General features: G+C 44.9%; 1 non-coding gene across 1 annotated transcript; it reads left to right on the top strand.

Moving 5' to 3' along the window:
• The first annotated feature begins 369 nt into the window (after positions 1 to 369).
• TRNAF-GAA (transfer RNA phenylalanine (anticodon GAA)) lies at positions 370 to 443 on the top strand. Its single transcript has one exon. It is a non-coding gene; the product is annotated as a tRNA-Phe (tRNA).
• The last annotated feature ends 9,167 nt before the right edge of the window (positions 444 to 9,610 follow it).

Raw genomic sequence — 9,610 nt, 5'->3', positions numbered from 1 at the left:
TAAACCACTAGGGTATGAATTTGGATCTAGGACCGGTAGCGGGCGAAATTACGTGCGTGAGAGAAAGTCTTGGTGGAGCCGAGGACGGAATAGCACAACTTAGTGACTAGGAGCGTAGGGAGAGCCCGTTGCGCCTTGTTTTTGTTTGACCGGCCTATCCTCTTTCGAGAAGCAAGCTCCCTCCGGTTGTCCAGTCCCTGGGCGTCTCTCGGTTTTTGTGTTGGGAGATTAGGCGGCAGTTTCAAGACTCGAAAGCTTGACGAAGAAGCAAATCAAGCCCTAACTACTCTTTCTTTGAGTAAAGGGCTTTTACTAGTCAAGTGGTAAGGTAGGGCGTATTCTTTGAAGAAAACAGACTTTAGGAAAGGGGTTCAGGTAGCTCAGCTGGTTAGAGCAAAGGACTGAAAATCCTTGTGTCAGTGGTTCGAATCCACTTCTAAGCAAAGGGTCCAAAGGACACGTAGCCGGGACCTGATTTGGAAATGAAAATGAAAGAGGAAGCACAAAACAAGTAGATTTGATAAACAAAGCTGTAGATTACTCGGATTGGTTCTCGCGTCCCTGTGCCAAAATGGGCGAGTTTGGTTTGAGTGTTCATCGATTGGGTAGATCCATATGCTCCGGGGGGGTGAGACGAGGTGTAGCGCAGTCTGGTCAGCGCATCTGTTTTGGGTACAGAGGGCCATAGGTTCGAATCCTGTCAAATTGATAAAGAGGATGATCTCCTTTTCTATCACACGTAGAATTGCCTGTCATTCTTTTGTCTTTCCCCTGACCTTATCAATCATCAGGCAGGGTTTTGGTATCATATATCGAGATAATTATTATGAAAAAGCTATTCCACTGGTGTGACTTAGATACCCTTTCTTTCTTTGTGGTATCAGTCATGCTATTTGAATAGCCTGAAATCATCATAGCCTCTCCACCGGTTCCGAAGACTCCTTCGGCATCAATGTGCTCCAATGAAAGAGATCAGACCCTTTCCTTCACCAGAACCGGAGCGAGCTCTTTTCGCACGCAATCTCGAAGCCCAATTAGCTCACGGACTGTCTCCTCAACCCTGGCGAGTACGAGAGCTTGGTAAGAGAGAATGTCGAATGAGAAAGACATTCGATTACGGCAACTAACTAGATAGCGAACTTTTTGGTAGAAACTGAATGATCCCTTGGCTCGGGCAAGAAAAGGAAAAGGTAAGAGTACTTACTCTTATTCCGACGATAGGAAAGTTTGAGCTGAAAGATTGAATCACACCGGGTAAGAAAGGCGGGCTTAGCAGGGTTCTCCAAACGTATACTTATTAGGTTTCTCCAAACGTATAAACAAAAAGAGGAAGCAACCGGTCCTGAAGAGGATACCGATACGCAGACATTCTCGCATGGAAGAACCTAGCTGAACCGGATCAAGGGTCCTAACCGAGTCCGACTGACCTTCTTTGGCTGGCCCCCGCCCCTTGTAACGAGGTCAACCCGTACGTGCTCCTTTCGTTTAGCGAGATAGCTTACCAGCTCTTTCGACTCCAGCAGTATGAAAAGCGAAATCCTCATCCTGAGTCGAGTCCGCATTGCCATACGAATCGACATCGGACAAACCAAGAACTCCTATTTTTTCTTTAACGAAAGCAGATATAACAGTTTCGAGAAAACAAACCAACCTCTTTTAAAGAAGGAGTCGCTCCGCCTTGATCACCGTGGACATATGTAGCTCCCGCTTTACCTTCGCCTACCGGGAAAAGGAAAGTTCCCTCACGATAGGCCCTCCCAGCTCCCGAACGTCTTTCTATCAATCGAGAGAGGTACAGAATAGTACAACAAACCAACAAGACAAGAATGGACTCATAAGATGGGCGGGAAGCTATTTCATTTTGTTATCCGCCAAGGAAATGAGAAAGGAATTCTCTATACACGGCTGAGAGATGACCGTATTGTTGCACATCCTGAATAAAGTATCGTAGGCAAGCTCAGTGAAAATCAAAGCGTGTAGAACTAGAACTCAGCTTTCTCTTCGATTCGTAAACTTCGGATCTGCCTTTCGTCTCCGGGTGACTGAGAGAGAATTTGGGCCTGACGTGCATCCAGTTCGGTCAACAATAAGGAACAAAGCAGATTGATTAAATAGGCTTGAAGTTCCATTATCGTTAGGTCAAAGATCTCTACTAGGTTTAGTGCACTTTGGTAGTTGCGAATGTTGCCGTAATCCATGTATTTCTCATTTCGTGTTAGCTCCTCCAAGAGCTTCCTGGTCCGTAGTAGACGAAACCTTAGACTTCTATCGGACTTATAGCATTGCCTGGTGAGCTCGCCGTTGAGGGTTGGCCTTACAGGAGATCGAGCAGCCTTTCTTTCCCTGCCTGGTATGCTTTCCCGCTTATCGCGCAACTAGCCAACTAGCCAAAGAGAGAGGGAGAGGGGTGAAACAGCGAGACCGAGTTCAAGAGTGAAAGAATGAATCTTTCGGATTTACTGACAGTGAACTCGAATGAATCGATAGTGTTTACAGGAGAGGAAAAGAAAATAGTGTTTGAAGTCGAAGAGAAAGAATGTTGAGGATTGACTGACAGTTCACTCTCATGAATCTGAAGGATTGACTTATTAATTACCTTTACTAGATTTTATCCCTAAAAATAAGGGAAGGGTAGACTTTTCTCCCTAAAAATAGACAGAGGATAGGAGAATTCTAGTTTTTTGAGTGTTTACAGGAGGGTGAAAGAGTGAAATCAAGGAAAATAGCCCAAAAAATAGGTTAAAGCATCCATTTGATCCCCAAAAATACGGGGGGGGGGGGGGGGGGGTAGCTTTTTATCCCGAAAAATAGGGTAAAGCATCGATTTGATCCCGAAAAATAGGGTAAAGATACACTTTTCTCCCTCAAAATAGGTCAAATGGACTCGTTTATCCCTCAAAATAGGGTAAAGATACACTTTTATCCCTCAAAATACGGGGGGGGGGGGGGGGGGATAGAATGAAATTGATTTCAGGAGCTTTTGTTAGGAAAAACCTCTGACGAACTTTGACAGTTATATGGGGATAGAATTTGAGAATTCTTGGTCCTTAAGAGTGAAAGAAGGAATCGGAGAAGGAATAAGTAGTCTTGACTTGAAAGACTTTCAGGTTCAGTAGTTCCGAAGTTTACCTCTTTCCTGACTGTGAAGGAGAATGAAGAGAGAGAGAGTGAAGACTTTCAACACTTGAAGGGGAAGAGAAAGAGAAAGAAGGAATCTTTCGGATTTACTTACAGTTAAGTCGAATTGATTCTTTGATAGTCTTTCCTGACAGTGAACGAGAATGAATAAGGAGTGTTTACAGGATAACGAATGTTTAGTTTCGTCTTGACTTGAAACACTTGAAGGGGAAGGTGAAGGAGAAGATCAGAGACCGGCCGGCTGGCTTCTTGTTTCGTCTTTCCTTAATAATGAATGAATTACCTTTACTAGATTTGATCCCTAAAAGTAAGGGAGAGATACAGTTTGATCCCCAAAAATACGGGGGGGGGGGGGGGGGGGGGATAGGAGAATTCTAGTTTTTTGAGTGTTTACAGGAGAGTTCCCGAGGGAAAGAAGGGTAAAGCATCTCTTTTATCCCCAAAAATACGGGGGAGGATAGAAAAAATCAGAAATAGTCTTTACAGGATCCGGAGAATGAATCTTGTCTTGTTGTCTTGCTTTCGTCTCCCTTCTTTCTTTGATTTACTCTCTCTCCTGCAAAGGAATAGAATATCTGATTCTTCTTCTTTGACAATATTACCTAACTAACCGGATTGAACTGTAAAGGGGCGAAGCCATGAGACCGAGAGGGAGAGGGATCATCTCAATCAATTTGTATGTGCATTTTGTCATGTACTTGCCTGCTTAGCTTTCTTAGCCAACATCTCCGGTTTCCCCCGAACCAAGAGGTCCTGCTTATCCAGACCCAACAGTCACACTTGAAGCCGAAAGACTGATTTTTGCATAAAGTAGGTTCATAGATCAAGAAAGAATGAAGCTGCTTACAGGGACGGTTATGCGATACGTCTTTTCATACTGTCCTTTTCTTTAACCCTGCTATCAACCTAGCCATTCTCGCTTGTTGCTTTAAGGGGTCTCCCCACTTTATGTGGGTATATATAGGCTTCGTCGAGAATACCAAGTAGATCGGCAACTACAGGGTTCCCTCGTCCTGTGAGGTAGGAAGGGTTCTGGGATACCTCGAGGCCCTTTTTCGTATATTTCATCACTAGCAACCTCCTCTTTCTCGATCGTCAAAAACATATGCTTGATCTCCCTAGTGGTATTGCCTTGTAACTGACCAGCATATACCTTTACTAACTCCACTGCTGCTCCCTCAATGCTATGCGGAGCGGAGGAAGATACTAAGGGCAGAGATTTGAGCTAACAATCAATGGCTTGACTCCTTGCCTTGCTCAATGCTTCTCCATCAACTGCAGCAGGAAGGACAGGAATAGGAGAAGGAAGAAAGAGACCTTAACGGTTGGCCCTAGGAAAGGAAAGCTCTTCACTACCATTGCTATCCATATGTCTACAATTATCAATGTATCTGGTATAAAGAAATCTTCATTACATTATAGAAAGAGGTGAAAAGCAATCAAAGCAGTATCCAAAACCCACCACCCAACACCTTACGCGCCCAACTCAACGCTTCCTTGCTCACAACCAATCCCTCAAAGCAATGAATGCGGCTAAAAAAAAAGCACGCCATAGAACAAGAAAAAGTTTCTGCGCGGCGTAATATGGCATTGAACGGTGGTACGTACGGCTTAGAGCCAAGGCATTCATAGGTCTCCTGTCGGACGGAAGTGATAGCGGAAAAGGCAAGTCTTCCTTCCTGGGTCTAGAACAGCAAATGGGAAGGCTCTTTCTCCTCACACTAATATGTATATCCTTCCCAAATCCTAGTGTTGGCTACCATCTTCAAAGCTATTGCTGCTACACTCTAATTCTAATTCATTTGATTTTCTACAACCCTAGGCGACGCAACTTTTCAATGTTAACCTGCTTTACTTCAGGGAAGAGTGGATGATCCGCCAGCTCTTGCAGAAATTTGTCAAAGTTGTTGCGAACCCCCAGTTCTGTAGTGGCATGAGAGACACCCTAAGGTCAACCCGGATTTCATCTAAACTCTGTGCACATTAGCTTCATTCATTCCACTCCAAAAGAGCCTTAGACAGAAAAGCAAAACGAGGAAGAGGTTTCCATTCCAGGGTTTGAGTAAAGGATCTCCGGGAACGCCTTCTCATGCCCGTTTGCCAACATCCAGCTCGCCTTCTACTATCTTCCACTCCGAAGTTTAGGATTGAGTTTCCGATTTGGTTGGTGATTCTGACTTGCCTTATTTGATTTGAATCACTTGGTTGGAAGGGGGCGGGATGCCTTGGAGGCACCATAGATTGCACCCTTCGTTGGCAACGGCGCTTTTGAGTGCGCCTAACCGGGGCCGTAGATCGAGTTCTGGGCTAAGGTTACCGCCCAACCTCCCTTCTGGAAAAGGTGAAGTAGATCGACCAGGTTACCGGAACTAAAGAAGAACAACAAAAGCCAAAAACAGATAAAGCATCAAATGTTCATCCTTGCCCGACTAAAAGAAAGGGTTTGTGCTGCCCGCTCTAAAGGCTTTCCAAGAACTTCCTTGGGTGGGAAAGTCTAGACTAGAGCCGACGACTCGTGAAGAGATAAACCGCCAGAAGCAGGCAAGAAAAAGTCCCTCCCCTTTTTGTTTGCAAGTAGAGCACTAAAAGTACCAAAGCTAGCCTATCTAGTAAGCGTGCAAGTGGAGAGAATTCCATACTTGAGAGAAACTATACCACAAAATTGGCAATGAGATTCCTTGACGGCTGACTTTCGTCTGAGCAACTACTGAACTCAACTGAGCTATAAGTTGGAGACCAGATATGGGTATAGCACAGGCTGCTATGAGAGGAAATTCAGGCTCACCATCCGTCCGCATAGCGCCCAACCTGGGAGACAGACAAGGAGAGATCCTTAACTCAGTCTCAAACACGTCCGTCCCGTAAAGACATCTACTGTGCTGGCCTTATCTTTTGTCGCTAGCTTCCGCCGCATGAATAAAGGAAGATGGTTCAACGGAGCGCAAGGCATCTCTTCCTGCCTGCGCTAAGGCATTACATGCCAACGAACTTGGCCGGCACTCTTGTCATGCCCAAGTCTGACTTCGCCCTCATACCGAAAAAGCAACCAACTCGATAAACCAAAACATATCCGACGCCTGCTCTGCTTAACGCTCTCTTGCATGGCTCATTTCCCGTGCTTAGACCCACCCAAGTTTAGCAGCCCGAAAATAGATAGGGGAGAACCCACCGCGCCTACTGGGGCTCTCGCGAAAGAAAGCCTAAGCCGGTAATTGGCTAAGATCCGTTCCTGCGCGCGAAGTGCAGCAAGCAATTAGGCCTTGCTTTCATTTGATTGCTTTAGTGAGATCGTATTCTTTCTCAAGCTTGGAGTTGCTCTTAGCTGGTCGGGTTGCCGGCCCGCGGACCCGTTTCGTTGCCATAGTTCCGGGCGCATTAGGCCCTCTTTTTGATCCCAATACCCTGTGAATGGAAACAAGACCACTAGAAATAGCTAAGGAATTGAGAAGAGTATATATAACCTTTTTTGTGGAGTCTATTCTTTCTTTATGCACGGCGCGGTATAGTATAAGGGTGGTGGGTTTTAGTGGGCATAGGTTGTAGTTCCTTTTCCAGAAGAGAATGAATCATCCGATGAAAGATCCAGACCTGTGCGCTTGAGCAGCACTCCCAGTGTAAGGGGATAACTCGAACTACACAATTCAGGTGGCATAGCAAAAGCCTCATCTTCTTTTCTTTGAATTCAGGGGAGGGGCGAAGACCTGAGACCCTCCGGGCGAAGAGGCTCAGAAGCGAGACTGGAAAGGAGAGGGGCGAATGAATCATTTTTTCACTTCTGATATGGATGTGGAATCCTATGCGCTATGCTTGCTTCTGGTTGGTAAGAATCAGTCCCCTTTCTTTTTGCTTTTCCAGGGAAGAAATTAGCCTATGGTTGATTTTCTATCAGAGAGAAAGCCAGCATTAATACCATACCTTCCTTCAGCTTTCATAGGGGGATCTGAATAGGCCCTAAGTTGCCCGAAGCAAGGATCTGCTTACCGATAAAAGAATAATGCCTTTTAGGGTGGGTCTTTATACCTTCGGATCTTTTTGAGTTCATCCAAATTTCACTTCTGCAGAGATAGCATAACATAGATTGACAACCAATCCCCACAACATATGAGAGGTTAGGATAGGACGAGTGAGAGTAATCCCGATTCAACTCCCAACTCATCTTCTGCCCCTCTGTGATGAAAGGAGGATCATCAAGGAGATCCCAACTAAAGAGAACTTGTGATTTTCCCCCCTTTTTCTAGTTGTAAGGTCTTGTCTTAGCGTTACAATGAAAAAAGAACTTGATCATCATTGCATCCTTTTTCTATAGGCTATCTTTCTTCAAGTGAGAGATCGGATCGTGAAACCTCCTTATCCTAAGGGCTATAGAACTTCCTCTGGCAAGCATTAAGCCAACTGCCGCCTGACGTTGCTTCTACGTGCTATATTCTCTTCGCCTAACACATTCAACTACCTTTTCTTGCAAGGAGTGAGACTGCAGCTCAAATTTAGTTTCGAATCTCTTTTGATGTGGCTCCCCCTCAGGTTCGGTTCTTCTTAGTTGTAACCTCTTTTTCTTTAGAGCCCGAGCTAGATGACAAAGCTGAGCTCGAAGGTCCCTTTTTGATGCGGTAGAAGTACCTCGCAATCTTTTCTTCTGTTGCTGGGAAAGTCTTCCTCGGAATGTCAGTCAAAGCCTTGAAGGAGTTGTCTCCCCAATCTGACTCTGGAATCAAAACCCTTGATTATTCCATGCATCTCGATATTTGATGAAGAGTGAGTGCAGACCTTTTCATATTGAATCACAGCCATTTCCCTCTTTCTTGGGGATCAAACTCCAGGGAACAAGCTTAAAGACTGATGCAAGCTGTCAATCATTAGATTGTTCTTTTGGTTTGATAAAGGTCGGAGCCCTTGATAAGCAAGAAGCCAATCTTGTCATTCTTGAGGATGATTCTTTGAAGCAATCATTCCATAAGCAAGTACATGACACTGACTTTCAAGCTCCGAAGAAGACTGAAACTGACCCCACCCACTTTCATTGACTAGTAAGTGATAGCTGTCAGGTTCGCAGAATGACCGAGGAAACCAAATCCACTCTCGTGACATGAGAGAAGTTCGATCCACCACTTTGAGGAAAGAGATGAGACGCTCTACCCCTCTTTACACATAAATCACTCAGGACAAGAGGTGTCGACAACGTGAGCTTGACTGCCTGGCTTTCGGCCTTCTTTCTTGATCCAACTTCATTACTCTGATCGACCTACTTACTGCTTGTGCTTGGCTCAGGATATCCTCCTTTCTTCAAAGCTTTCTACTCAAGTGAGGAAAGAAACCTTTACTGCCTTTTTGTTTGCCAAAATGAATGAGAGGTATGCGGAGAGAGTCCTGACTTTTCTTTCTCTTGCCTTTTTCGACAGAATTCGGGGCTATCGGTTCCGTTCTGTTCTCTCTCTCTACCTCTTTTGACCTAACTTCACCTTTATGCCCGGCCATACCAACATGGGAAACCTAGCTTCCCTCCCTTTGAAGTGCATTTCTCAGATCAGCTCCCCGAGTCACTAGAAAGAGAGTGAAAGGCCCACTACTTCTTCATTCATGGCCTATTTGGGTATGGATCTCCCTTTCGTCATATTCATTCGACCTGAGTGAGGCAAAAGAGAAGAGTCATACAAAGAAAGGTTCTTTCATGCAATGCATAACGGGGGCGGGCCTCCTATGGATAACTCCAACTCAATGAAAGGAGTATGAGTCAGGCAGGCTTTCTATATGAAGATGAAAAGAAAAAGGGTCAAACCATACCATATCTTACTGAATAATCTGACTGAATGAGGAAGAGCTCTTTATGTGGTCTCACTTGACTTTACCACCATCTGAAATGCGCGAAACTTCGATTGGTGGAAGCCAGTCTATGAAGATTCTCCCTTTTCTGACGTGCAATTCCCCTCTTTCGGTAAGCATCAAGTATCTCAGCAAATGAACATTTCTCTAAGCTTATCCTGTAGCTTATACGTCGTTTGAAAGCTGCTTCAAGGATCCAACGAATAGCTAAGGTTTGTTGACGATCCCTGGCTACAATCCCAGGGACATCATAAAGAGTACCTGCTACTCCTACTTTTTCGACTTCGCATATGGGCTTTATATTGTCTACGACGTCAACCATCAGTTTGATTACATCGCGTTCAGTTTGAGCTGGGCGATGAAAAGTTTGATAAACAATAGCACGAACTCTCGTTCTTTTACCTTCTTTCATGCGAAAGTTGACCAACTTCTTGATCAATTGTTTTTGCTCACCATCCAAGCCGCCCATATAGCTGAGAATTTCCGAGCAATTGGAAGCCGCTTTCGATGACGAGGCCGAGAAATTGATATTACGCAATCGTAACTGTCCATCTTTATCAGCCAACTCCCCTCTTTCCATCTTTCTTTTCAGAGTTGACCACTCAGAATAGCTTCTTTCACTTTAGGGTCTCGCTCCCGGAGTTCCAGAGTATAC

The sequence above is a fragment of the Cucurbita pepo genome, chromosome 12 (assembly GCF_057944985.1).
Source record: "Cucurbita pepo subsp. pepo isolate OVF chromosome 12, ASM5794498v1, whole genome shotgun sequence".
Classification (NCBI taxonomy): Eukaryota; Viridiplantae; Streptophyta; class Magnoliopsida; order Cucurbitales; family Cucurbitaceae; genus Cucurbita; species Cucurbita pepo.
Note: the sequence above shows the minus strand (reverse complement) of the source record. Positions and strands in the feature narration are given on the sequence as shown.